At 39.2% G+C, this 26,281-nt stretch overlaps 1 protein-coding gene across 3 annotated transcripts in view; it reads right to left on the bottom strand.

Annotated features, from left to right (window-relative positions):
• NCALD (neurocalcin delta) overlaps positions 1–26,281 on the bottom strand; it is a 417,308-nt gene that overhangs the window by 159,535 nt on the left and 231,492 nt on the right. The window contains exons 3-4 of one of the 3 annotated variants that reach the window (XM_074316352.2): positions 25,637–25,686; positions 861–957 (exon numbers count right to left, since the gene is read on the bottom strand). The gene's annotated coding sequence lies outside the window, so the exon portion shown is untranslated. The remainder of the gene's footprint in view (positions 1–860; positions 958–25,636; positions 25,687–26,281) is intronic. The other 2 variants (XM_088799022.1, XM_074316353.2) reach the window with 2 other exon arrangements.

The raw sequence follows: 26,281 nt of genomic DNA, 5'->3' as shown, positions 1-26,281 counted from the left end.
AAAATATAAAATAAGGTTTTGTTCTTGCCCACATTTATTTTTGCCATTCGCTCCTCATATGAAACTATCTGGCCAAGTAAATCTTAGATTAATATTCGTGCCTTGTTTATAAACAGCTAACAAAAGTATTGCCAGGGCCTACCCCATGTTACCTTGTTTACAAATCTTGGCTGGCTCTCATATGGGGCCATAAGCATATTTTGAAAAATTTCCATGAAATTCATATACCAGTAGATTTCCTTTTCTGAAGAGCCAATTTCCTAAATATTCAGAGATGGCTTTTGAGACTCACATCAACACATTAGGAAAATAATAATGTTCCTATCTTAACAGGAAATTGACTATTGTGGGTGCCGCTGTCCTAATTATACTGTAATAGAATGTCAGAAGAATCTTTTCTGAATCAGAAAATATCCCCTCTACTTGCTGCACAATGTCCTCTTAAATTTTCCACAGCAAATGAGTAGATTTTGAAAGTAAGGAGGGGCATGCACATATTGCCTTTTTTCCCAGGAAGCAAGACAGGTTTTTTACTTCATTATCAGTTATCCTGTTTTGTTGTTTTAAGTAAATTTCTTATACTTAAATAAGATTTCTATTTAATGCAAGTCACCATAGAACAGAACAGAATTTAAAAAAAATTAGAATGGGTATATAGTTTCCTTTTCAGTAACGCATAAATTTATCAAGAGTTAAAAATGGAAATGTATATACCTCATGACAAAGCTTTAATGACAGATATAGCAAGCATTTTCTATTTACCACACACCAAAATGATGAGGATACAACATCTTTGCATTCTGAATCATAATGCACATAATCTAAATCCCAGGCATTCAGAGGTGAAAAAAGTAACTCACAATATGCAGTCACACCGTGCCTTTCTTGTGCCTCGGGTCTCGGAGCCTTCCACCGTATCAGGACAAATTTTTCACCAGCAGTTCTATGGCTCTGTAACTGAGATCACCCATCATTAATGAATATTCTACTTGAAGATTTGACAGTTCAGTAAAGCAGTTTACGTAAGTCTGTTACTTTTAATTCTTCTGTAGTTGCTTTTGCAAACAGGAAACAGGAAACACACCTACAAGAACACTGACATATTTCAGCCTAATTGGTCTTTGGCTCAAAGTACTCAGGGTTGAGTCTTGTATCACAGAGAATGATAGGTACAATCCCCAAAAGAGTAGGATTCAGGTCTCGCATTTCACAGTCTAAAATCCTTTAGACAGATGCTGTGCAGACAATTTATTATAGGGAGAAACAGGCATTCTTAGTAACATTCAGGACTTATGGCCTTAATCCTGGAAGGACTGTAAACTTTAGAATAAATTCATAAATATACATATACACACACACACACATATATATATATACACATAAGTATATAATATATAAAGTAATATATTATTTAAAACATATGTATCATTTAAAATAATAAACAACATGTTAAAATAATATATATAATTTTTTTCCTGGCATATATATATAGAAACTATCATTCAGGAATCTTTTGGCTACAAATAACAGAAAACCCAACACAAACTCACTTATACAAATAAATAACAAAACAAAATATTTTCGTTTATTGAACTGTGGGAAAAAAATCCCAGATGTAGGGCTGGCTTTGGGAAACCAGAGGGTCACCAATATCATTTGATTCTCTGCAGTTCTCCTAGCACGGGTAGTCTCTGTAGGTTGATTTGACCTAATAGCTGCTTCCACTTGTGGTAAAAAAAAAAAAAAAATTAGCAGCAGCAGTTCAAGACCACACATACATCTTCAAAGAGGACAGTGTTGGCATGCTGGCTGTCACAAGTTCTGTCCAAGGTCATTGTAATTGCTCATCGCTGAACCAGTCACTATACTTTGCTGAATGTCTTTAAATTAAGTAAGGCTTATCCCTGGAAGTGAGGGTAGGATCACTGCAAAGAAAAATCACGAGGAAAGACATTCAAGATACTGTGAGGAAGGGAAAAGGGAGAAAGCGATATTGGGGGGAAAAATCAACAAATGTCCACTACAACGATATTCAGCAATAATTTGAATCTGAAGATTGGTGTTTGAGGATATGTAGCCATAGAAACACTAGTTCTTGGATGATCTGAAGATGCCTGAAGGAGAATGAGCTGAGGTTCAACAGATATTGATTATTCAAGTTTCACATTTAGTCAAACTTCTTATTAACATTAGATTTGCTCTCTGAAAAAACAGTTCAGAATATTTCCACATTGTTTGTGAAATACAGTTTATAGTGTATAACGTGCTCTTGCGTTTGAGCTTCCACTTTGGTATCCAAAAAACCCTGCACGGGATGGGGGTGGGGGGAGGCTTGGCCCCCAGAAGCTTAAAGAGAGGGGCAGACACTGCTAGTTACCTATCCAATGCCCAGTCTACCTTTTTCCCTTACAGAACCCGGTTTTGTTCAGGGCAGCAATTTGCCCTGTTACAACTAGAGCTAAGGTTGGGCAGGTGGGATGGTTTTGGCCCTGGCGATGTAAGCTGGAGTTACTAGGTAGAGCTCCTGGAACAGGCTCTGGCATTTGGTTTTTGCTCTTTGCCCTTCTTCTTCTTCAGACCTAAAACACTGATATAATGCCAGAGGTAGAGCCATATCTTGCAATCATGAAGCGACAGGCCTGAAGACAAAAGCCACATGCTGTGAAAGCTAAACTGAAAAAAGGAGCCACTACACTGGACCTGGTTTGCCTGCTCCTGTGCTGTTATATGGGGGGGGGGGGACCCAAAAAAACCACCACCACAACAAAAAACACACAACTATTTGGTTAAGACACTGTAGAAGGGTTCTTGTTACATGTAGCTGAACATACTTCTGATACAAAGAGGTTTCACAACCATCTAATGACAGATCAAGGCTTAATCTCAGTTCTCTTGACAACCTGTCCAGCGATATTTCCAATAAACTGCTGTGCGTCTCCAAAAGCAGAATCTGTATTCTGAATACTATACAGACATTTTAAATCTGCGCTTTCTTTCTCAACAAGTAGCTCATTGAAATGATCCAAGCCATAGTTCAAATAGTAATAGGAGAGTCATTGCTTTTGTTTTAGGTTTCTTTATAGGTTTTTAACATGTGACACTCCAGCACTTGCAAAATTGCTAAGGCAAGAATTGAAACCTAGGTCATCTGACCAAAATTTCTTTCAAGGCTGCCTAAGGGAGAATTAGCCATCTTCCCAAATATTGCCATGGGTGAGTCTTCTTCCTGGACTTTCTCATTCACTTAGTTATTAAAAGACAAAGGAGGACCTCTGGTGTCTGGTTACATATGTAAGGAGTGTGGAGTCTCCACTTTGTCCTAACAACAGGTAGGACTCAATTAACTCCTCCTGGATCTATAAACTGCTACGCCCAGGATTACAAAGACCCACCGGGGAAATACAGGGAGTCTCTGCTTCCCTGAGCAGAGATACGCTCGCCAGCATTAACCGCTCAGGGAAGCAGTGCTGGGGTGGGGAAATCTGAACAGTAATTGACAAATTGCTGGAGTTCTGTGGGGACAACTCTGAGAGTTAAAAACTCCACGGGGACCCAGTCATAGGGGGGCCCTCACAATACAATGAGAGTTATTTCCAGGAGCGCTCCCAGATTCCCACAGTAAATACCAGAGAAAAATCCCCTCAGCCTTCTGGAAAAGGGAGAGGGAAAAGAGCCATTTTGAAATACAGTAGTCCCTCCTTACCCACGGTTTTGCTTTCCGTGGTTTCGGTTTACCCTCGGTTAACCGTAGTCTGAAATATTAAATGGAAAATTCCAGAAATAAACAATTCATTGCACACCATTCTGAATAGCATGATGAAATGTGCCATCGCTCTCTGTCCAGCTCGGGACACGAGTCATCCCTTTGTCCAGTGTCCAGTGTACCCACACTGTATATGTGCCCCTCCCATTAGTCACATAATGGCTGCCATCTCGGTTGTTCGATCAGTTGTCACAGTATCCAGTGCTTGTGTTCACATAACCCTTATTTTACTTAATAATGGCCCCAAAGCCCAAAAGCAATGATTCTACTAATTCAGATATGCCAAATAGAGGCCATAAAGTGTGTCCTTTCAGTGAAAAGGTGAAAGTTCTCTACTTAATAAGGAAAGAAAAAAATCATATGCCTACGTTACTAAGATCTGCAGTAAGAACAAATCTACTCTCTGTGGCATTGTGAAGAAGAAAAAGAAATTCATACTAGTTTTCCCCTCACACTTCAAACTGCAATAATTACAGCCACAGGGAGTGATAGATAGGTGCTTAGCTAAGATGGAAAAGTCATTAAATTTGCAGGAAGACGACGTGAACAGAAAATACGTTCTGATTGAGGGCAACATGTTGTGTCAGAAAGCACTGAGCCAGTACAAAGCCTTCAGCAAGGGATTCCCTGAAACTCATAACCACATCCACATAACTTTATCACAGTGTATTGTTATAATTGTTCTATTTTACTATTTGTTAATATTGTTAATCTCTTATTATCCCTAATTTAAAAATAAAATTTTATCATGGGTATTTATGTATAGGAAAAATAATAGTATGTATAGGGTTCAGTACTATCTGTGGTTTCAGGCATCCACTGTGGGGACCTTGGAACTTATCCTCCGTGGGTAAGGGGGTACCACTTTATGCCAAAGTACTCTATTCTTTTTAGGTATTTGAAATACAACTTTATTCTGATTCTAAACGAAAAGGAATGGGAATGACAGTAACAAACAAGATCTCCCGCTGAATATTGTGATGTGACTGTAGCAGTCTTATATTTGAAACTCAATAAGGAACCAACTGCGTTCCAAAACAGCTAAATATGCAGGTCCAAAAAAGGAAGGTATTTTTAACTGCCACACTCACTCCGAAGCCCATCCATCGCCTTCAGCATCCCAAAGAGTAAGCACATGTTCTGCTTCGCTGTGTAATAGAGTGGCAAACACGCTGCACCGCTGACATCACAGGACAGTTGCCTATAAAACTAGACTTCTGATGCTGGGCCCCAGCTTCACTTTCACAGGTCGTCATCCTCATCCGGGAGAGCAGTTGTCTGCGCAACCTCTAAGTCATGCTCCTACTGTGCCCAGGACAATCTCCTATAGGGAAAGAGCAGGCATGGCAACGAACTCCAAGTTAGGGCTCCGATGAATTTTCGAGCAAGCCAGAGGAAGGGCTTTTCTAAGTTGTAGTTACATTTGGCAGAGATGTTGTAGTACTGAAGATTCTTCTTTTGGTGGAAATAATTAACAAGAACACAACATGCAGGAATATTATCAGAACTCAAAAGACCTAGGGAAGGGAAAGACTCAACTGCAGTGCGTTGCAGCCATCCTTTCCCTGCTAAGGGGGGAGGAAAAAACTGAGAAACCCTTGTGAAGTTCACAGTCCACAGGCATAGGCTCACCAAAAGATTAAGACCTAATCATAGGATGCACTGAATGCGGCTCAGTTCTCCCTGAAAACCCCACCACCACACTACTGAAGATGTATTTATAGTACATCATGTCAGACTATGAAGAAAAAATGACCAGGCATACCAAAATGCAAAAAAACACAATTTGAAGAGACAGAGCAAGCATTAGAACCAGACATGGTGGGGAAGTTGGAATTAAAAGACAACGGAACTCTCACAAAGGTTGGAATAATTTACTGAGTGAAAAGTCAAGGAGGAGCCATACCCCAAAAAATCAATTCCAGAGGGATTAAGGATTTAGCTGTGAAAAGCAAAAGGTTAAAACTTATAAAAGAAAATAGAAAACATCTTTCTGACCTCCAAATGGGAAAGGAATTCTTTAGGCACAAAATTGCTAATAATAAAAGGAAAGACTGATAAATTTTCCTACTGTAATAATATCTGTTTATCAAAAGAAAATGAATAGGCATGCCAATGTCTGAATCAAGCTTGCAACATGTAAAATCAACAAAAGGCCAGTATTCAGATTATATAAAGAAATGTTACAAATTAGTAAGAAAAAGAACACAATAGAAAATGAGCAACAGATCTGACATATTACCACAGGGGGGAAAAATACAAATGGTGAATGGACATATGAAAAGATGAACAACCTCATTTGTAATCAGGAAAATGTAAATTAAGCTGATGGTGGGAGTATACATTGATATAAATACGTGGAAACAATTTAACCTTATCTTATGAATCTTATGAAGTTTAATGTTCACATACCCCCCCCCCCCAACTGAGCAAATCCACTCTCACCTATATTCTCCAGAGAAACTCTTGTATATTTGCACTGGGACACATGCACAAAGTGTTTATAACAGCTTTATTCAAAACAGCAAAAAGTTATATTTGACACAAATGTCCACCAACAGGAGAGCAAATAAATTGAGTTATATTCATACAATAAAATATTAGACAATTGGGAAAATCAATAAATCACAGCTGCATGAAACAACTGGGGTGAACCTTAGAAACATAATGAATGAAAAAAAGCAAGTATCGGATAACTACATACAAATGATGACTTTTTTTAAAATAAATAAAGCTCAAGAATAGCAAAAGTGAACAATCTGTAATACATTTTTTACCATTCTATAATCATTTTCTCACATATGAAGATTTATATAAACAACACTGCAATCAAGACATAGAATTGTTTATCACCACGCAGAACTCCTTCCTACTACCATTGATCGTCACCCCCATCCTCTGTGCCCCCATCCCTTATCTCTGGAAACCACTAATCTGTTCTCCATCTTTATAATTTTGTCATTTCCCGAATGTTAATAAATTGAACCATACAATATGTGACCTACTGATTTTTTTTCTCAGCATAATGCTCTTGAGATCCATCTAAGTTTTTGCATCCATCAATTGTTGCTCACTTTTATTGCTGAATTGTATTCCATGGATTAAACGTACCACAGTTTGTTTGACCACTTAACTGTTGTAGGACATTTTGGTTGTTTTTGGCTATTACAAATAAAGCTTCTAGGAAAAATTGTGTACAGGTTTTTGTGTGTTTATAAGTTTTCATTTCTCTGGGATAAATGCCTAGGAGAGTGATTGCTGGGTCATGTGATAAATTTATGTTTAGTTTTTAAGAAACTGCCTAACTATTTTCCAGAGTGGCTATACCATTTTAACTACCAGCAATGTATGAGAGATTCAGTTTTTCTGCATTCTTGCCAGCATATGGCATTATTGCTATTCTTTATTTTAGTTGTTCTAATGGGTGTGTGGTGATAGCTCATCGTGGTCTTCATTTACATTCCCTAATACTGTAGCTAGTGATGTTGAACATCTTTGCACGTGCTTATTTGTCATTTATATCCTTTTCAGTGAAATATCTCTATATTTTTTGCCAATTCTTTGATAGAATTGTTTTCTTTTAAACTATTGAATTTTGAGTTCTTTATACAGTGTAGATACGAATCTTTTGTCAGGTATGTGTTTTGCAAATATTTTCTATCAGTCTACAGATTATCTTTTCACCCTCTTCACAAAGTCCTTCATAGAGCAAACATTTTTAATTTGGATGAAGTCCAAATTATTTATTTTCTCTTTTAAAGATCATGCTTTTGGTGTCATCCTTTTAGGAACTCTTCATGCAGCCATAGGTCCTAAAGATTTTCTCCTATGTTTTCTTCTAAAAGTTTTATAGTTTTCTGTTTCATATTTAAATCTCTGATCCATTTTACATTGTATAAGGATGTTTGTTTATTTTGTTTTGTTTTGCCTATGGATATTCAATTGCTTCAGAACCACTTTTTTGGGGAAAAAAATGTCTTTCCTCCATTGAATTTCTTTTACAAAGTTGTCAAAATTCAGTTGGCTATACTTATACACAGCTCTTTCCAGCTTCTCTATTCTGTTCCATTGATCTACATGTCTATCTTTCTGCTAATTCCGTACAGTCTTGATTTTATAGCCATATAATAAGTCTTCAAATCAGGCACAGTGACTCCTCCCACTTACTCTTCTTTTTCAAAATTGTTTTAGACATTCTAATTTCTTTCCCTTTTCATATAAATTTTTAGAATCATCTTGTCTATAGCTACACAATTATTTGCTGGAATTTTTATAATTACATTAAAATATTAACTTGAGGAGACCTGACATCTTTACTATGTTGAATCTTCCAGCTTATGAACATAGCATGTCTCTCCATTTACTTAGATCTTCTTTGATTCTTTTCATTTTATAGTTTCCAGCATCCAAATCCTGTGCATGTTTTGTTAATTTACACATAAGTATTTCATGTTTTTGAGGGATTATAAATGATATTGTATATTTAATCTCAGTATCCATATATACATTGCTGGTATATAGAAATATACAGATTTTTTTCTGTTTATCTTATATATTGCAACCTAGATGAACTCACTTATTAGTTTCAGGAGGGTATTTTTTGTAGATGCCTTTGGATTTTTCTAGTAGACCATCGTGTCATCTGCAAAAAAGAGCAATTTTATTTCTTCCTTTCTGATCTGCCTTTTATTTTCCCTTCTTCATTGTGCTGTGTAGAACTTCCAGGACTATGATGATACAAGTGGTAGGAGAGAGCATGCTTTTCTTGCTCATGATCTTATGGGAAAATGATTCAGTCTTTCACTATTGATTATGCTGCTAGATGCCAGAGTTTCACAGATAGTCTCTATAAATTTTAGGACTATTCCTATAAATTTTAGGACTATCCCTCTATTCCTATTTTTCTGAGAGTTTTTGTTTGTTTGTTTTTAATCATCAATGGGTGTTAAATTTTGTCAAATGATTTTTCTGCTTCAATTAATATGATTGTGATTTTTTTTCCCTTAGTCTATGGTGGATTATACTGACTGATTTTCATGTTGAATGAGCCTTGCATTCCTAGAATAAACCCCATTTTGTCATGAACTATAATTATTTTTACATATTGCTGAATATTTGATAACATTCTGTGAATGAATTTTGCATCTCTCTTCATGAGAGTCATTAGTCTCTAATTTTCTTATGTTGTACTGTCTTTTTCTAATTTCATAAAATGAACTGGGAAGTGTTCCATCTTCTATTTCTTGGAAGGGATTTTTAGGATTAATGTTAATTTTTCTTTAAATATTTGGTAGAAGTTTTCAGTGAAACCTTCTGGACCTGGAATTTTCTGTTTGGAGAGTTTCTAAACTACGAATTCAATTTCCTTAGTTACAAGGCTGACCAAATGATCTATTTTATATTGTGTCAATTGTGGTAGTTAGTGCTTTTGAGGAAATTGGTCCATTTCGTATAAGTTGTGAAACGTTGCTGTGCAGAGTTGTTTGTACGTATTCCCTTTCTTCTGATGTCTGCAGGTCTATAGTAATGTGCCATTTTTTATTCCAGATATTGGCAATTTGTGTCTTCTCTCTGTTTTTTGTGAGTGTTGCTGGAGGTTTATCAATTTTATTGCTCTTTTCAGAGAATTAGCTTTTTGTTTTTCTCTACTATTTTCTCCACTGTTTTTGTCTTCAATTGTTTTGTTTTGTTTTCAGCTCTTATCTTTATGCCCTTCCTTATGCTTTGGATTCATTTTGCTCATTTTCTCTCGTTTCTGGAAAAACAAGTTTCTGGAGAAGGGAGCTTAGATTATTGATTTGAGACTTTTCATCTTCTCTAATTTAAGTATTCAGTGCTATAAAGTTTTCTCTCAGAACCGTATTAGTGAAAATTGCGGAATCAAAGTCCTGGTGTCTGGTTGGCAGAACCGCTCGCCCCAGACCTACACCGCTTAGCGGACAAGTGGAATATGCCGATTCTGGGGCCCCAGCGGGAGGTGCTGTTTTGTAGCGAGAGAGGGAGGCTGGTCCTCGTAACTAACTGGGAGGGAGAAGGGTGACTAGCGCGATGCTCCCCGCTGGGACTAGGAAGTGGCCTTGGCTCTCCCGGTGGGCTTGTTGGAGCGCGTTCTGGAGAACGGCTGGGCTTTGTCTGGCGTTTGCCGAGTGTCGTCCCGTTGGGAGCGAAGTGGTTGGGTGGGCTATGACAGGATGGGATGCCTAACGGCTCCCTGGGGGCTCTTGGTGCCCGCTGAGGCCTTTGGCTTTGGGCAGGGGCTGTGCTTTCCCAAGAAATGCTGCATGCGGGTCACTGGCTGCCCTTCCTCCCTGAGCATCTCTAGTCCCCTGGGCATCACCACTCGGTGGGAGGACGAGCCTCCTGCCCCTGCTGAAGCTCGGATGGAGCTTGGCGACGGAACGATAGTGTTGGACCCTAATAGGAGACACTGGGGATCCTTTGGCGCGTTCATGTTGCTTAGGTTCAAAATTTGAAGTCGTTTGTAATAGTGTCGCCAGCTTCTTTTTCACTTTACTTTTTGTGTGGGTCGCGAATTAAAGGAAAGTCAAAGGGGGCGGGGGGGGGGGGGAAGCATTGCCTCAGGCTTCCCAAACCTATTAAGAATGGATATAAATCAGTTTTGAAGTTTAGGTAATATTTTTGTAGGTCTCAACTCAAACTTTCTCTAAATTATTGGAAATACTAGCCATTCCAGGAGTATTCAGTTAGTATTCGTTTGTTTTGGCAACTAGAATGCGTAAAGATGCGTTAAAATGTATAGACTCAAGGTTTGTTAAACCGAGCACTGCAGGTGTAGAATTGAGGAGTTACTAAGAGAATGAAGAGGCTGGCCATTCTAACAGGAGGTTTGTGTTCTGCTTGAAAACTGGAGAGAGCTGGACAATAGATTTAGTGTCTTTCGCATTTCAGATGGTTATGGAATGGCCAACGGGTTAAATCAAAAGGAAGTTAAACATACCCTTCTTCTAAGTGAAGACAATTAAAATGTTTTGCTTTACAATTGAGCCCAGTTTGAGATTTTAAAATTACCTTCTTTTTGGTGAAGAGTGGGGGACAGGCTGATCCTAACTATATATTTTACATAGTTGCATAATTGCTGCCCAAACTCCATTAGAAGGAAAACAGGATTTGGAGTTTTGTTTAAACACATATTCCTTAGAAGTTTAAAGTAGTTATAATTTTTGCACTTTTATAAAAATGAAAAAGGTGACACAAAATTGGATTCGGTTACTTGAAACTGGAGGAATTGGCTCACTTAAAACAATCTCCTACCCAAATGATAGATTTCTGTTGTCACAGGAAAATAAGAGTTCAGATGAAAAACAAGGTGTTTTAACTTGTACTTTCTGTACCTACCAGATGTTATATCTGTATGTGGTCATCAGAAATATTATTAAAAGGATCAGAATACTTAAAAAAAAAAAACTTCATTAGCTGAGTCTCACAAAATTTGACATGTCGTACTTTTATTTTCATTTATTTCAATGTATTTTTTAAGATTTCCTTGAGACTTTTTTTTTTGAGATTATTTAGAAGTTTGTTGTTTCAGTTCCAAATATTTAGAGATTTTCCTGTCATCTTTCTGTTATTGATTTCTAGTTTGTTTCCATTGTATTCAGAGAATATACTCTGTGTGATTTCAATTCTTTTAAATTTGTTGAAGTTTGGTTTATGGTTTATCTTGGCATATATTTTGTGGTGCTTGAAAAAAATGTCTTCTGCTGTTATAGGGAGGATTCTATAAATGTAAATTAGATCTGGTTGATTGACAGTGTTATGTTCGCTATGCTCGTTGGTTTTCTGTCCAGTTGTTTTATCAATTGTTGAGCGAGGGACGTTGAGGTTTCCAATTCTAATTGTGGATTCTCTATTCTTTCAGTTTGATCAGGTTTTGTTTTACATATTTTTCTCTGTTGTTTGGTACATATTTAGGATTTGCATGCAAAATATGTATGCTTGCTATGTCTTTTTGGTGGATTGACCCTTTTATCATTATGCCCCTCTATGTTCCTAGTGATTTTTTTTGCTCTGAAGTCTTCTTTATCCGATTTTAATATAGCCACTCCTTTCTTTCAATTAATGTTTGCATGGTATATCTTTTTCCATGGTTTTACTTTTACCCTCATATTTGAATGTAGTTTCTTGTAGATAGCATATGGTTGAATCACTGTTTTAAATCCAGTGTCAATCTCTATCTTATGTTTTGTATATTTAGACCTCTTTCACTTAATGTAATTATTGATATGCTTGGGCCAAAGTCTGTCATTTTATTTTTGTTTCCTGTTTGTTCTCTATTTTCATTTTCCAAATTTATTGTGATACTTGAACATTTTTAGAATTCCATTTCATTTATCTATAGTTTTTTTTAGTATATTTCTTTGTACAGTTTTTTTAATGTTTGCTCTCCATATTACATTAAATATACAGAACTTACCAGAGTGTATTGTTGCTATTATACCAGCTGAAGTAAAATCCTTACATCCCTTTACTCTCCTTCATTTATAAAATAATGTTCTTAAATATTTCCTCTACATACATTGAGAGTCACATCAGACAGTGCTGTAATTTTTGCTTCAATCATCAAACATAACTTAGAAAACTTAGGCGAAAGAAAGTTTATTGTACTTACTCCTATTTTTACTCTTTGTATTATTCTTCCCCCCTTCCTGATTTTCCACGATTCCTTATTTTATCACCTCTTTTTTGGTTAGAAAACTTTTCTTTAGCTATTTCTTTAGGTCTGCTGGTGACAAATCTCTAAGCTTTCCTTTAGCTGAGAATGTCATGATTTCCCCTCATTCCTGAAGGATATTTTCACTGGATATAGAATTCTGAGTTGACAATTCTTTTCTTCTAGCATCTGAAAGACATTCTGCCACTTCCTGCTGGTCTCCATGGTTTCTGATGAGAAATCCACTCTCATTCTAATTGTTTTCTCCCTATAGATGAGGTCTCATTTCTCTTTTGCTGTTGTATTTTTCAGAAGTTTCACTGAAATGTCATAGTGTGGATTTCTTTGGCTTAATCTGATTAGGGTTCCACTTAACTTCTTGATACTGTAAGCCTGTGTTTTTTGTCAAATTTGGAAAACTTTCTGCCATTGTCTCTTCAGATACATTTAGCCTCATCCTCTTTGTCTCCTTTCAGAAAAATGATGCTGATGATACACATTTTAGACAATTTTTATATTCCCATAGGTCCCTCGGCTTGACTGCTTCCAGGAGACAGGACAGGAAGTTGAGGTACAAACAAGCAGTGTTTCAGCATTAAGCCATAACTTGCTACAGTGCTATAAAGCTTTCCTACTCTGGCCTTTTCAAACTTCACCTGCCCTAACCCCTCATGTTACTTCAGCCCTTCAACTCCCTCAGATCCTTGACTCTTTTGCATGGGTTTTTATTTTTTCTGTTCTCTGGCATCTGCTTCCTGTGGCTTTCTGTTTGCTTACCTGACCTCTGACCCATTTTGCCTTCATATGACATCTTGTGCATGTGTGGTGGGTTCCCTAACCCAGCTCCCTGACCAAGGCCCTTCACCTAACTAAGTACCACCTAGACATTTTAATGGGTTCACTTTCCGCAATACTTACATTGTTTTTCAAAGCTAATGGAATACAGAGCTTTCGTCTCTTCAAAGTGGGGGTGGGGGAGATTGATTTTAAAAGCCCACAATCTCCTCTCTCTCTAGGAGATGTTTCTATGAGGCTACCAGCTACTTATTATTAGTGCTCCTTGCATCCCAAGCCCAGCACGTGGAGGCAGGACGAGAAATGGGTGGGAGGACAAATTAACACTGAGAAGCTTGATAAATAATAACAGCAAATACTGAAAATAACTAGGCAGAAGCAATCTACTTTTAGAAATTTTATTTGTGTTGGGTGGGAGCAAGGAGGAGGGAGAGAGAGAGGGCCGTGGAGAAGGGGCTGGAAATGTTCATGTTCTCTGGAGGTGGAGGCACTAAGATCTTCCCCAATCAGACAGCACTACCCCACCCCTCCTTGAAATAACTCTTTCTCAGCTTTCTCAGGCTTCTGCAGCTCAGTAAATGGATCCCTCCCTGTGCTGCAAATGGCATCCTTGCTCTTGCCAGCAGAAAGGAAAAGTGTCTAAGGGACTGCAGGCTGCTTTGCTCCTCAACATCACCCTTTCCCAAATACAGAATAGCCTGACCATATTTTGCTCTGAGCTCCTAGAGAGCCAAGGGTGTCTGGGATCAGTGTGTTTCACTTATACACTTGTGAGTCCCTGGTATGCTAGGTGTGACATGGCAAAGCCATTAATGCCATATGACACAGTCTGCATAGTAAAGATAGGAGTTCCACATGTCCCCCCAAATGCTGTCTGCTGGGCACCACTGCTGCTCCCTTCTAGGACTGGGGGCGTGGATAAATGACCCTGATCCTGCCATGGCCAGAGTCTCTTGGTTTAACAAGATGGAGCAGTGCAAGTCTGTTCAATTCTGTTTCTGTCATTTTCCTATCCCTAGTGAGCAATTTAATTATGTTATGAATCGATGTGGATCGCTAGAGCTGGAGGAAGATATAACACGAGGGAGATAATGGCTCCCACTTGGATGAATTATACACACCTTTGAGCTCCTGTCAGATCTGTCCTGTGCAATCAGCAAAGAGGGAGTACTTTGAGCCTGAATCTTCTCTTCCTTCTTCCCTAATCCCTGTTTCATAAATGCTCTCAATATCATGGTCAGACAGCGAAAAGAAATAAAAAGACTTCCGTGCTCTTCTCTACTCTGAAAATCTCTACGTGTTTCTCATCACCCCCCTCCTTCTTTCATGACTTCAAGGAAGAGGGAGCCTCCTCCAGGCAAAGGTTAATCCCTCCATTTGTGTCCTGACTCTCCCCTCCAGCGTTACCCACAGCCCACTCCATTCCTTATCCCCATCAATTCTCTTACCTCTTCAGGATGTCACTTCTCTGGGCTCCTTCTCCAAAGCTCTAAAACAGCCTAAGACTCTTTAATCCTGCAAACCTGCCTTCTATTTTCTTTATGCTTTACCATCCTACCTCTCTCCTCTCTTCTCCATCACCATTTCTAAAAGTAGGGTCTATACTTGTTATTTTTATCTCCCTTACTTTATTTACTCTTTAACCCATTACAACCAGACCTCTACCTGTTTTCTCCAGGTCCCTAATAATTTCCAGGTTGCCAAATGCAATGGCGTTGCCCTTTTTGTTTAGCCTTCATGAAACCCACTCTGCCCTTTGCTTCCCTGATAGTACAATATCGTAGCTTTCCTCAGACCTATCTCTCCATTCCAGTTCTTCCACTATCTCCCCCTGCTCTGACAATCTCATAATTATAGGCAATCCCCACTGTCCAGGGTTACTAGATTTAGCAAATGAAAATACAGAACGTCCAGTTAAATTTGAATTTCAGATCAACAATGAATAATTTTTTCCTAGAGTAAGTATATCCTAAATATTGCATGGGAGATTCTTATACTAAAACATGATTCTTTGTTGAGCTGAAATTCAATTTTAACTGAGCATCCTGTATTTTATCTGTTGTTTCTTCAACACTCATCTCCTCTCTCTAACTTCTTCCCATATTGATGTTTTCTATCCCACAGCTTCAATAATTATCTTTCTCAGATAATTCCTAAATCTTTATCTCTTGCACCAATTGCTCTCTCTTCCCTTTTCCTTTCTCTGTCTCTGTCTCTGTCTCTGTCTCTGTCTCTCTCTTTCTCTCTCTCTCTCTCTCTCATGTGTGTGCACATTTCTTTGTATTCCCTTGGGTATTCTACAACATCTTCAATTCATTTTATATAAAACTGAAATTATTATTATAATTATCATTATTATTATCATTATTATTATTTTAACTTACTATTTTTGACCCTCAAGCCTACTTTTCTATCTGGCTTCTCTATTTCTATTAATACTTCTCCAGGCTCCCAATAACCTCAGCTGCAAATCCTGGACCCCTCCCTAATCAAATGCTGAATCTTGGTTGATTTTATCCTCACCAGTCCTCTCAGCTCTGTCTTTCTTTCCATTTCCACGGATACTGCTAACTCGAGGACCATGTCATTTCTGTAGGACTACAATCTATATCAGGCTATTGAAATGTCCTTCTGCTTAGTCTACCTCTACTCTCATCCATCCTGGACCCCTCCACGCTCAATTAACATCCCAATTAAAGCACAAGGATAGACATGCCACTTCCTTGATCAAGAAGTTGCCTACTGGCTCCTGGTAAAAGTTCAAGCTCCCTAGCCAGTATTCAGTGCCTTCAATGAGTTGGTCTTTCTCCTCCTATCTCCCTATGATCTCCTTTATGCACCCCAAACTCATGGCACATCAGAATACAACGTCTGGGTCTTTCCTATCTCTGTTTGGTCACATTCAGACTCAAAAGAAGACTATTTTGAGGGCAACTCTTGCCATTTCTGTACAAATAGATGCTCAGTAAATGCTTGGAAAATTAGTGACATCAATTCTAAATTATCCATATTAACAGGATTAAGTAATTAAATCCACAAATTTTTTATATGATGATGCAAATGACTGTATTTTTTCACAAACCCAGTATTTTCTTTCTGCCAATTGTGGGAGATGTCAAGCCCTCAGAAGCATCTCATATGTCAAGTTACAACATGTGGAAACTCTTGCACCAGGGGTATAGACAGACACATACCCCACCCATTCTCTGCTGCCTCTCCCTCTCTTGATTTACTTTTGAATTCTGATCTCTTTGCTGCTTCCCCCTACTTTTTATATGTGAAAGGTTATATAATATTCTCTGTAAATGTCCTTGAATGCTGTGTTATTTAAGCCTGCAAATAAGTGTATATTCTAAACTGCTGCCAACCCCACATGCTAATCCAAAAACACTGAATGCTTTGATAATCTAAATCAGAGGTCTGCATCAGATCAGATATTAAATATTTTTGGCTTTGCAGACCACATGGTCTCTGCAGCAAGTATTCAACTCTGCCATTGTGTCACAAAAGCAAATAAGTGGGCCTGTATGTCAATAAAACTTTACCTATAAAAACATGTAGTCATTGTTTGCTGACACCCAACCTAAAATAAACTTCTGATGAACCATTTACTGCATGTTTTCTTTCCAAACTATATTTTATTGTAGTCACTTGATTGGAAAGAACATCTGAATTTCATTTGATATAGTCTTTTCTTTCTTACCAACATAGACTTAAATCAAACTCAGGACCCAAAGTGGGTGAGAAGAAATATGGAGTGGGGACTTGAAGCCTTCTCTGGGACTTTCCTCCCAACTCCATGGGTATCAGCTGAGGGGGGGACAGGATCAATGTTACTGATTTTTTCATGTGCCTCAGCCTCCAATGTGGCTCTGCTCAGCACTGTTACTGATCCTACCTTTATTTAAAATGTTGGTATTTTGTTCATCATGGATTTTTTGCATTGATTTTGATTTTTTAAAAAGTATTGCATTAAATGTTATTGATTTCGATTATGGAGTTGTATTGCGTCCTCTTTCATTTTGTGTCAAATTGAGTGCACTACTCACTTGTCTCCCCACCCCTTAGAGCCAGTCCCCCATCACTCTCTGCAGCTCCAGCATCCATCCTCAGTTCATAGATGATGTACATCTATTTAATGTTGTTTTTGGATAGATCATTCCTCTTGGCTGCTCTGATACCATTTTGGTTATTGGATCTGCCTGATGCACAGGTAGACTTGAAGCATCTGCAAACTAATGTACCCGACTCTCTCGAGTCACTTCTTAAGGACCATGTTAAAGTGAGAGGGAACATTTAATGTTCATGACAATCCCAAGAGGTTTGATTACATTCTTTTGTATGGATGAGGAAATGGAGGCTCAGACAAACTATGACTATAAAAACATATTAAAGCTAGGCTGCAGCTTTCTGCTACATCCCATTGTCTCTCAAGAAACTAACGTTTTTGGACGTGGTTAAGGCACTTTCTTGCCTGCCTAGCTTACATTTGCATAGAACCTCTCATGTGTAAAGAGCTTTCAAATGTGTCATCTCATTTGAGTTTTATGGTAATCCTGAGAGGTAATCCGTCTCATGTTTAAGACATGCTAGTGTGGGCTCATCAATTCCACGTATGGGTGAGAATGCATTCAGAAAGGTTAAGTAACAGAAACCAAGGTCACTAGTTACTAATTGGCAACACTTGAATTAAAAACCCAGCTCATCTGAGGCCTGGCGAGTTGTGCTTTCCCTTACATCCTTTCTACCCTAGACGAGCACACTCAGCATAAGCGTCTTTGACCCAAGTCCAACCATGTCCATACCACAGTGAGCACCGTAAGGAATAACGTCTGGGACTAGAAGTTTCAATAAGAAGAAATTAGCACACAAGGGAAGGAGTCTGACGTATTGAGCGCTGTTTCCTGATGAGGCAAGTCTGAGGGTAACAGGTCCATCAGAAGCAGAGAAGGGTGTTACCTCCGGGACATTAAAGGGGCATGGGGGGTGTCAGGAGTCCCTAAAAGAATGAAGCCGTGAAGAGGCACAGAAGGGAAGGCCAACCTTGGCCTGTTTTACCACTTTGCCAAGGATCTTTCCTCTTGGTGCTCAGAGCCATTGTAATTGTAATTAAAGCAACTTCTGCTCAAACCCCCAACCTTTCTGGATTCCATGTATCAAGAAAACAAAGGAACAATTTCCAATTTCCAGCTCCTACTTGTTTCAGGTACCATGATGATTTTGTGATCAGGAGAAGCTTCATCTGAATACAAGGCACAGACCAGACCATTCAGATGGGGAAGAAAGATCAGAGCAAAGTGAATACAGGATGCAGGAGTCAGGGGTGGGGCGGGACGCATTAGGGCATCGTTTCCAGCCCAGTGCTGGAGAGATAAATGGCAAGCACCCCATTTTGGAAAGAAATCACATTTCTTTCCAAAGTGACTCCAGGCAACTTCCAAAGAGGCATCAGCTCACATGAGAAGTCATGCCTGGTATTGTACCTCTGTAACGAGACATACAGCAGGCACTTCCAAGCATTTAACATACGTGAATGTGCGAAGTTTCACAGCTGGTTACCAGTTCATGACTGCTACATGCCTCCTTCACTGGGCAGATGCCATGCCATTGTGGAATTTCACAGGGCAGCATGGCTTACCCGTTCTCCAAAATTAAGTGGCTCAAAGACTCCTCTGGCAATTTTAACCACACAAGAATAGAAAACACCACAGGCAGAGTGTGAGAGACTAATCCTGTAAACAGCAGGATGGCAAGGTGTAAACAAGAATGCAAAGAAAACATACAGCCTTTACAAAAATCATTGCTTTGGAGAAGGCCAATAAGATAGGAATAAATTCATCCCCAAATATCATGGAAGAACAGAAGCTCCGAGAAGCGTGAAATCACAAGCCAGGTGGCTCAGGGATTTGCAACGATCCATTCCAATCTGCCAACTCATCCCTTTGGCATCAGGCTTGATTTTACAAGGCTCCTCTTCCCATGTTACATGCTTGGGGTTTTGTTTGTTTGTTTGTTTATTTTTCCTTTCATGCACCACAACCAGCATTTTTAAGGCTGTTGCCAGTTTCCTAACTCTCATCTTTCTTCTTCTCTGACCCCAAAAACAATGTTGCTCCAGAGAGCCACAGACCACACTATTTCCATATTTCACTGGACTGAATCATGCAGGGAAAATACGTTTGCATACTTGTACTGAGTGGCTGTAAATCCTTCATATGACCACTTGTATTGTTAGATGTAGTGCAGCAAAACTCCGGCATCTTCTACCCTTTCAATCATTCTACCAATAATTAAGCCTGAGCAGGTACTCTTGGCAGTGGCCTGGGGATAACAGGAATGAGTTGTAAGATCCTGGCTTTGAGGACCACACAGTCCAGGGGAGGAGAGAAAGTGGGAAACAGGTACGAGAAGGGTGAAGCTACCGTTGCTGTCTGCTCTGCAGTGATACTGTGTACGCCAGCGGGCTAATGCCATGCCCAAAATGCCTCTGCACCATCTGATCGGGGGATCAGGCACCTGTGGCTACGCCAGCACAGGCGGACAGGACTCATATCCTCCTATGAGGCGAGGAAGTCCTCTTCTAGCAAGGGCGCCTTCATTTTTCTCCACCACCATTGCCTCACTCGACATACCTGTTCTCAGCCTCAGCCCTCCAAACGGCCTTGCTTGGACTTACAACCCTTCCTAGCTCTAGTTACTGTTATTATTGAGGGCACGCATGTTGTGCATATTTACTCTGTGTAAAGAATGGCCCATATCTTAGCGCATTGAATGTTCAAAATATCCTGGGATGGGCTTTGTTATCCTGGTGTTATAGATGAAGAAAAGGAGCCTCAGACAATTTTAGAACCTTGTGCAAGGCCACACAGCTGATGAGTAGAAAAACTGAGATTAGCACCCAGGATGTGTGATAAGAAAGGCTCCTAAACAGCACACCAGTCTGCCCCTTAGGCACATGCAGTCCAACTCCCCGGCTGGCTTATTCACACCATAAGGACAGAGATCAACAGTGCCATTCTTTTAATAGTCCCTAGGCAGGGGGCACCTGTGAACACTCCGAGTAGGCATCTACCTGTGCGGTGTGCTTTGAGGCAGGCCAGACAAGGATGGGTTAAAAATATCTCCACCACTGCCTGTCATGGCACCTGGAATTTTACCATTGGAGGTGCGTTACTTTGAGACTTGAAGTTTTCCTGGTCTTCAGAATTGCTCCATTAGAACACGATTGCCCTAGGAAGGGTCGTACTCAGCTGAGACCTCAATGAGGGTCAGGGCCTTGGAGAATGAGTCCCAGGAGAAATGCCTAGAAAGTAGCCTGGGAGCTTTGGGAATGGGCAGGTGATCCTGAGAGAAGGCTGAGAGGTTCTAAAAACAGGGGTGGACATTTTGGCTGACCCCACCATTGTAGCCCCCAGCTCAGTGTGAGGCAAATGGAAGGTACATAATTCTCTCAATTTGAGAAAACACTGTTTTAATTAGGTATAAGAGTTGGAGGCATGGGGCATGGTGGCAGGTAGACATTAAGTGCTAAAAACCATGAGCATCGTGAAGGCATAAAAGACAACAAGAGAGAATCCTTGCCCTCAAAGAACTTATAGTCTCTTTGGAGAGAAAAAATATCAATAGCAAACAATGGCTGAATAAGACAAGACAGGAATTACCAGACACAGAACATATGTATAATAGGAAACTGAGGAAAAGGGGAGCTCAGTGTAGGAGGAGGTGGTGTTGGCTTCACTGGGGACACACGTTCCCAAGAACAGCACCAAATAAAGAGATATAATGAACAAGTTGGTGAATGCCTGTCTTATGCCAAAAGAAGACCCAAATGGCCCCAACCTATTGTTACCACAGCACTCCCAAACAAGGAGATCCAACTTGGATTTAATCACCATGATGCAAAATAATGTTAGGATGATCCAGAAACAAAATCTAGAAACAAATTCGTACAATAAATAAATCCAGAATTTCACTAATAGGTGAAAGTATCAGATTTATATACTAAGACACATGGCAAATAAATCTGAGAAAACCATTAGGCAAGTCTAAACCCCTCAACTAAAACTGTAGGAAAGAGATCTTTAGACCATGGGCCAACAACCTTGGAAAATTCCAAGACCTTCCACTAGATTCAGCTCTGATAGAGAATCACTTTGTCCTGTGGCCGTCCAACCAAAGACAAATGCTCTTCTGGGCTTTCGCTAATACTTCCTTCACAAGCAGGAAAGGTTACTTCTATTTACTTTAATTTATTTTGTATTTTTTTTAAAAAAGATCCATTTATTTCATTCCTACAAAGAAAACAACTGCAAGGAAGAAAGGAAGGAAGAAAGCAAGCAAGCTTTGACCTTTATCTTCTAAATGAGTTAGTTTTACTGATAGCTACAGGTAATTATGTTTTCATCATTCTGAATGACAACACTTTGTAACTCTTGGCATAAGAGAAACCAATAGCTACAGCCCAAGGCTTAGCTGTGAGCAGAAAAAAGAAAAATATAGGTATGAAGAGACTTGAAAAGGAGGTGAAGGGTGAGGAAGGAGGAGCCACAAGAAATCCTTCCTCCAAGTTTCTTAATTGAATTATTGCAGCATATCTTTCCTTTTCATTTCAACTTGGCTGCTAATGAGCTGCTTTTCTACAAGTTGCTTGTTTTCTTCAAGGTGGCTGCGTATCTGAGACATAAAGGTCTGGTTCAATCGGCTAATAGGTTTGTAGTAACTTTCATGGAGATGCACAGATACAGTGGTCACATTTAGACCCACAATTAGACACGGACTCTAATGAAGGATGCTCGAGCTTTATTTCCAGATACAAGCAGCAACTTGGTTAATGCAGTTCCAATGACTAAATGTTAAGATTTCTGGGACATTTCGGTGTTCTAAGGAACAATGAGAGAAAAAAAAAAAATTGAATTCATGAAAATCTGGGTAGTGATTACAAAACTGGAGCAAAATGACAATATCAGTATCTGTGCATTTAATATTGTATAAGAAAAGGATTCAGAATCCAGAAATAGAAATCAGAGAAAATGAATATTTAATATATACAAGTTTATCAGCATCATGTAAAATGTACAAAATACAAACTAAACAATATCATCCCACTAATAATTATTAGTAGACAGACTTTTGAAACATCAGTATTAAAAAACTAGTCTCAAAAATGAAAACTCATGAAAAGTTGAAAATTAGATCACTTTACTTGAACTTTCATAAAGAAGTTTCTTAGAGTGTATAAACATTGTTGCCATTGAGTTGAGAACGTATTTTTGTGAAAATTTCTTCACTGCTAAAAAAAGCACTAGTCAAGAAAATGATGTATTTATGCACTATCTCGAGAAGGTTTTCTCTTGACTCCTTCATCTTCAAATAATCAGAACTCTCATTTGATAACTGAGGAATATTTTTAAACATAATTTTATATATGGCATGGTGGGGGTGGGGGTGGAGGGCTGGAATGAAACCTATTTATTTTCCTTGGGCTATAGTTTGCTAGAAAAGCAAGAAGCAAGCATTTCCGATGTGTTCGACTCTTTCGTTTGCCTATATATGGTGGAGATCCCAGTGCCCAGCTGCCTGTATGTTTCCAAACTCTCCTCTTGTAGTGGACACACCCGAAGGTGATCCCCAGTGAGTCACTAGGTAGTATCATCCCTTCCTCCTGAGTACAGGCACAACCCAACTTGCTTCTAGCCAACAGAATACAGCAACGCCAATGGGATAATCATTCCCTTGATTAGATCACATTATGTAAGATTTCATAGTAGCAGGCTGAAGTGAGTCTCCTGATCACTTGAAGCTGCCACACTGTAACAAGGCCTGTGAAAAGTAACCACATGTCAAGAAATGTGAGCAATATCCAAGAGATGAGAAGGCCCCGGGTGACAGCCAGCAAGTAAACAGGGGACCTCTGTCTTACAGCTTCACCTTAATTCCTTCAACAATCATGTGAGTTTAGATGAAAAAACCCAAGCTCTAAAACGTAACACAGCCGAGCCAAAAATCTTGATTTCACCTTTGTGAGAACTTAAGCAGAGGCCCGGCTAAGCTGCACCCAGATTCCGGATCCATAGAAACTGTGGAATAAATTATATGTTGTTTCAAACCACTACACTTGTGGTAATTTGTTATACTGCAATGTATAGGTAATGCACATGATGTCATCATCCATTTTGAACGCCTATAGAAATATTCTTGCCACAAAGGTTTGTGTTGCCAGTTATGTTCTCCCTCCTTTCGAGGATTGCAGAAAGACAGCAGAATGCTTTATAAACGTGCATACCTTTACCCAAATCAGAACTTTAATGCAGAATATAATTTCTCCACATATGAGTCTCAAAACATAAATGAGTTGAATTCAACATTTTTCAAAATACTATTATTTTATAGGTGCTTGCAAATTGCCGAGTATACCTCCAAACCAGTTTTTCACTGTGCACACTTCCATTATTTTTTTAAATAACTTTTTTCTTTTCAAACAGTTTTAGATTACAGGATTATTGTGAAGACAGTACAGAGAGTTCTTGTATACCCCACACCCAGTTTCCACTATGAATAATATCTGACAGTATAGTACATTTTTCACCATTAATGAACCACTATTGATACATTATTATCAACTAAACTCCATACCTTATTGATCTGTCCTTATTTTTTTAACCTAATACTTTTTTCCTGGTCCAGGATCCCATCCAGGCTACCACGTAACATTTAGTTATCATGTCTCCTTAGGCTTCTTTTGGTTTTAACAGTTTCTCAGACTTCCTTCGTTTCTGATGACCTTGCTGACAGTTTGAAGACTACCAGCCAGATATTTTGTAGGGTGCACCTCTATTGGAATTTGTCTTATATTTTTCTCATGACTACACTGGGGTAATGTGTTTTGGGGAGGAAGACCACAGAGGCAAAACGCCTTTCTCACCACATCATATGAAGTGTATCTACTCTCAATGTAACGTAGCACTGTTGATGTTGACCTTGGTCACTTGGTTTGAGGGGGTATTTGTCAGTTTTCTCTACTATGAGGTACTCTTTGTTTTCTCTCTTTCCATGTTGTACCGTTTGGAAGACAGGCACTCTGCGTCTTGGGAGTTAGGTTTCGCTTCCTGAAGAGCTGAGTATCCACATACATTATTTGGAATTCTGCATAAGATATTTCCCTAGTCTCCTCTGATATCTATCCATTCATTTACTTGTATCAGTATAGATATTTATTTATATTTTGGGTTACAGCACAGTACTAATTTATATATTTTGTTGCTCAAATTGTTCCAGTTTTGGCCACTGGGAACATTTTCAGTTGGTTCCTACATCCTTTTGGCACACAGTGTCACACTAACCTTTGTGAGGTATTTTTTGTTTGTTTGTTTTTTGCTTTTTCTTTTAGCACATTCTCACCTTCTGGCACTATAAAATGTTCCAGGCTCATTTTGCATATTTCTTGCCCCAGTCTTAAATCAGCCATTTCGCCTAAGAGCCCTAGTTCCCTTTATCAGGAAATAGTATTGGAAGCCAAGACGGATGGTAGGTGTATTTATTGCTACTACAGTGTTATTGCTACTAGGCTAAACTAGTTTTTCACTGTCTTAGTGTGGGATCTTAGAAGGTCCCTATGTGTTTAATTTATTTTAATTTATTCAACAAACATTTTTGCAGAGATTATTATGTGTCAAGCATTATGTAACTCATTTTGCAAATATCAACTCATTTAATCCTCATAATAACCTCATAACAACAACAAGAAGCTAGGGAGTATTATTAGCCCCATTTTACAGATGGAAAAACAGAGGCACTGACAGGTTTGGACACCTGCCCCAAATTATGCAGCTACTAAATGGCAGGGCCAGGAATTGATCCCAAACATCTCCAGATTTGGGGCACTAACCATAGTGCCACATTGCCTCATAGTGGTAAGGACCTCACAGAATATAAAACTGATGAATTAATTAATCCACCCATTTACTCTCCAACAAATATTTCTTATGTGCCGATTGGGTGCTAAACTCTCAGTTATATGTTAATTGGTATGTAATGCCATTTAAGATATTTCTTGGCCCAAATTAAAATGAAGGAAGAGGCTGTTGTAAAGGACTCTGGCAACTGCCCAGGATGAAGCTGGTATATAAAAACCACTCTTCTCAGTGGCTTCAAATATACTTTATTATGCTACAGGTGATATTCAAGGGTGATGAGCAGTGTCTTATTTACTTATTTTCCATCCATTTTCCTTTTGGCAAACTTTAAAGAAGTAGGGGGTTAACATCTTTTATTATATGTGAAACTCCCATTCATTATGCTACTATTCACTGACAAAATATTTGAATAAACTCTATCTTGTGAAAACCACTGAAGAAAACCACAATTTCCATTTACAGCTGATTGAAAGAAAAATTAAAATGTACACTTACTTTATGATTGTCACAAGTGGGTGGTTCCAGGAGAGCAAAGTTGCGATGACCTAAAAGAAAGCAGGCAGAGGACTTCCCGTCAGGATGGCAGAGAAGGTAAATGCTGTGCTCACCTCCTCCCATGGCCACATCAAAACTACAACTAAATGATAGAACATCCACCCTTGAGAACCACCTGCAGACTAGCTGAACAGAATGTTTATAACTCAGGCTGTGAAAGAAGCCATGTGGAGACTGGTAGGAGTGAAGATGAGAAATGGACGGGTCATATACCATGTGTGGCAGTTAAGAATCAGGAGGGATAACTCAGCTGTAGAGGCTCCCCCCCACCAAGGAGCAAGGGCTCCCAGGCCCACACAGGACTCCCCAGCCCAGGCCATCAGTGCCAGGAAGAGGAATCCCCACAACATCTGGCTGTGAAAATCAGTAGGGATTCTGTCTGGGTGAGATGGAGGGCTACTGGAGTCTCAGGCATTCCTCTTAAAGGGCTCATGCACGAACTTACTCATTGATTACCCCACTTGCTCTGGGCTGCAGTGCTGGGGAACAGCCCAAAAAGCACCAGGGACATATGAAGAGGAACTGAACTGTCTAGCTTCAGAGCAAGGGCTGCAGGGCAGCTCTCGTCACCATTTTGTTCCTTTT

This window comes from Rhinolophus sinicus, chromosome 6 (assembly GCF_057876585.1).
Source record: "Rhinolophus sinicus isolate RSI-liver-muscle chromosome 6, RSI-T2T, whole genome shotgun sequence".
NCBI classification, from domain to species: domain Eukaryota; kingdom Metazoa; phylum Chordata; class Mammalia; order Chiroptera; family Rhinolophidae; genus Rhinolophus; species Rhinolophus sinicus.
This window is presented reverse-complemented; position numbering and strand designations above follow the sequence as displayed.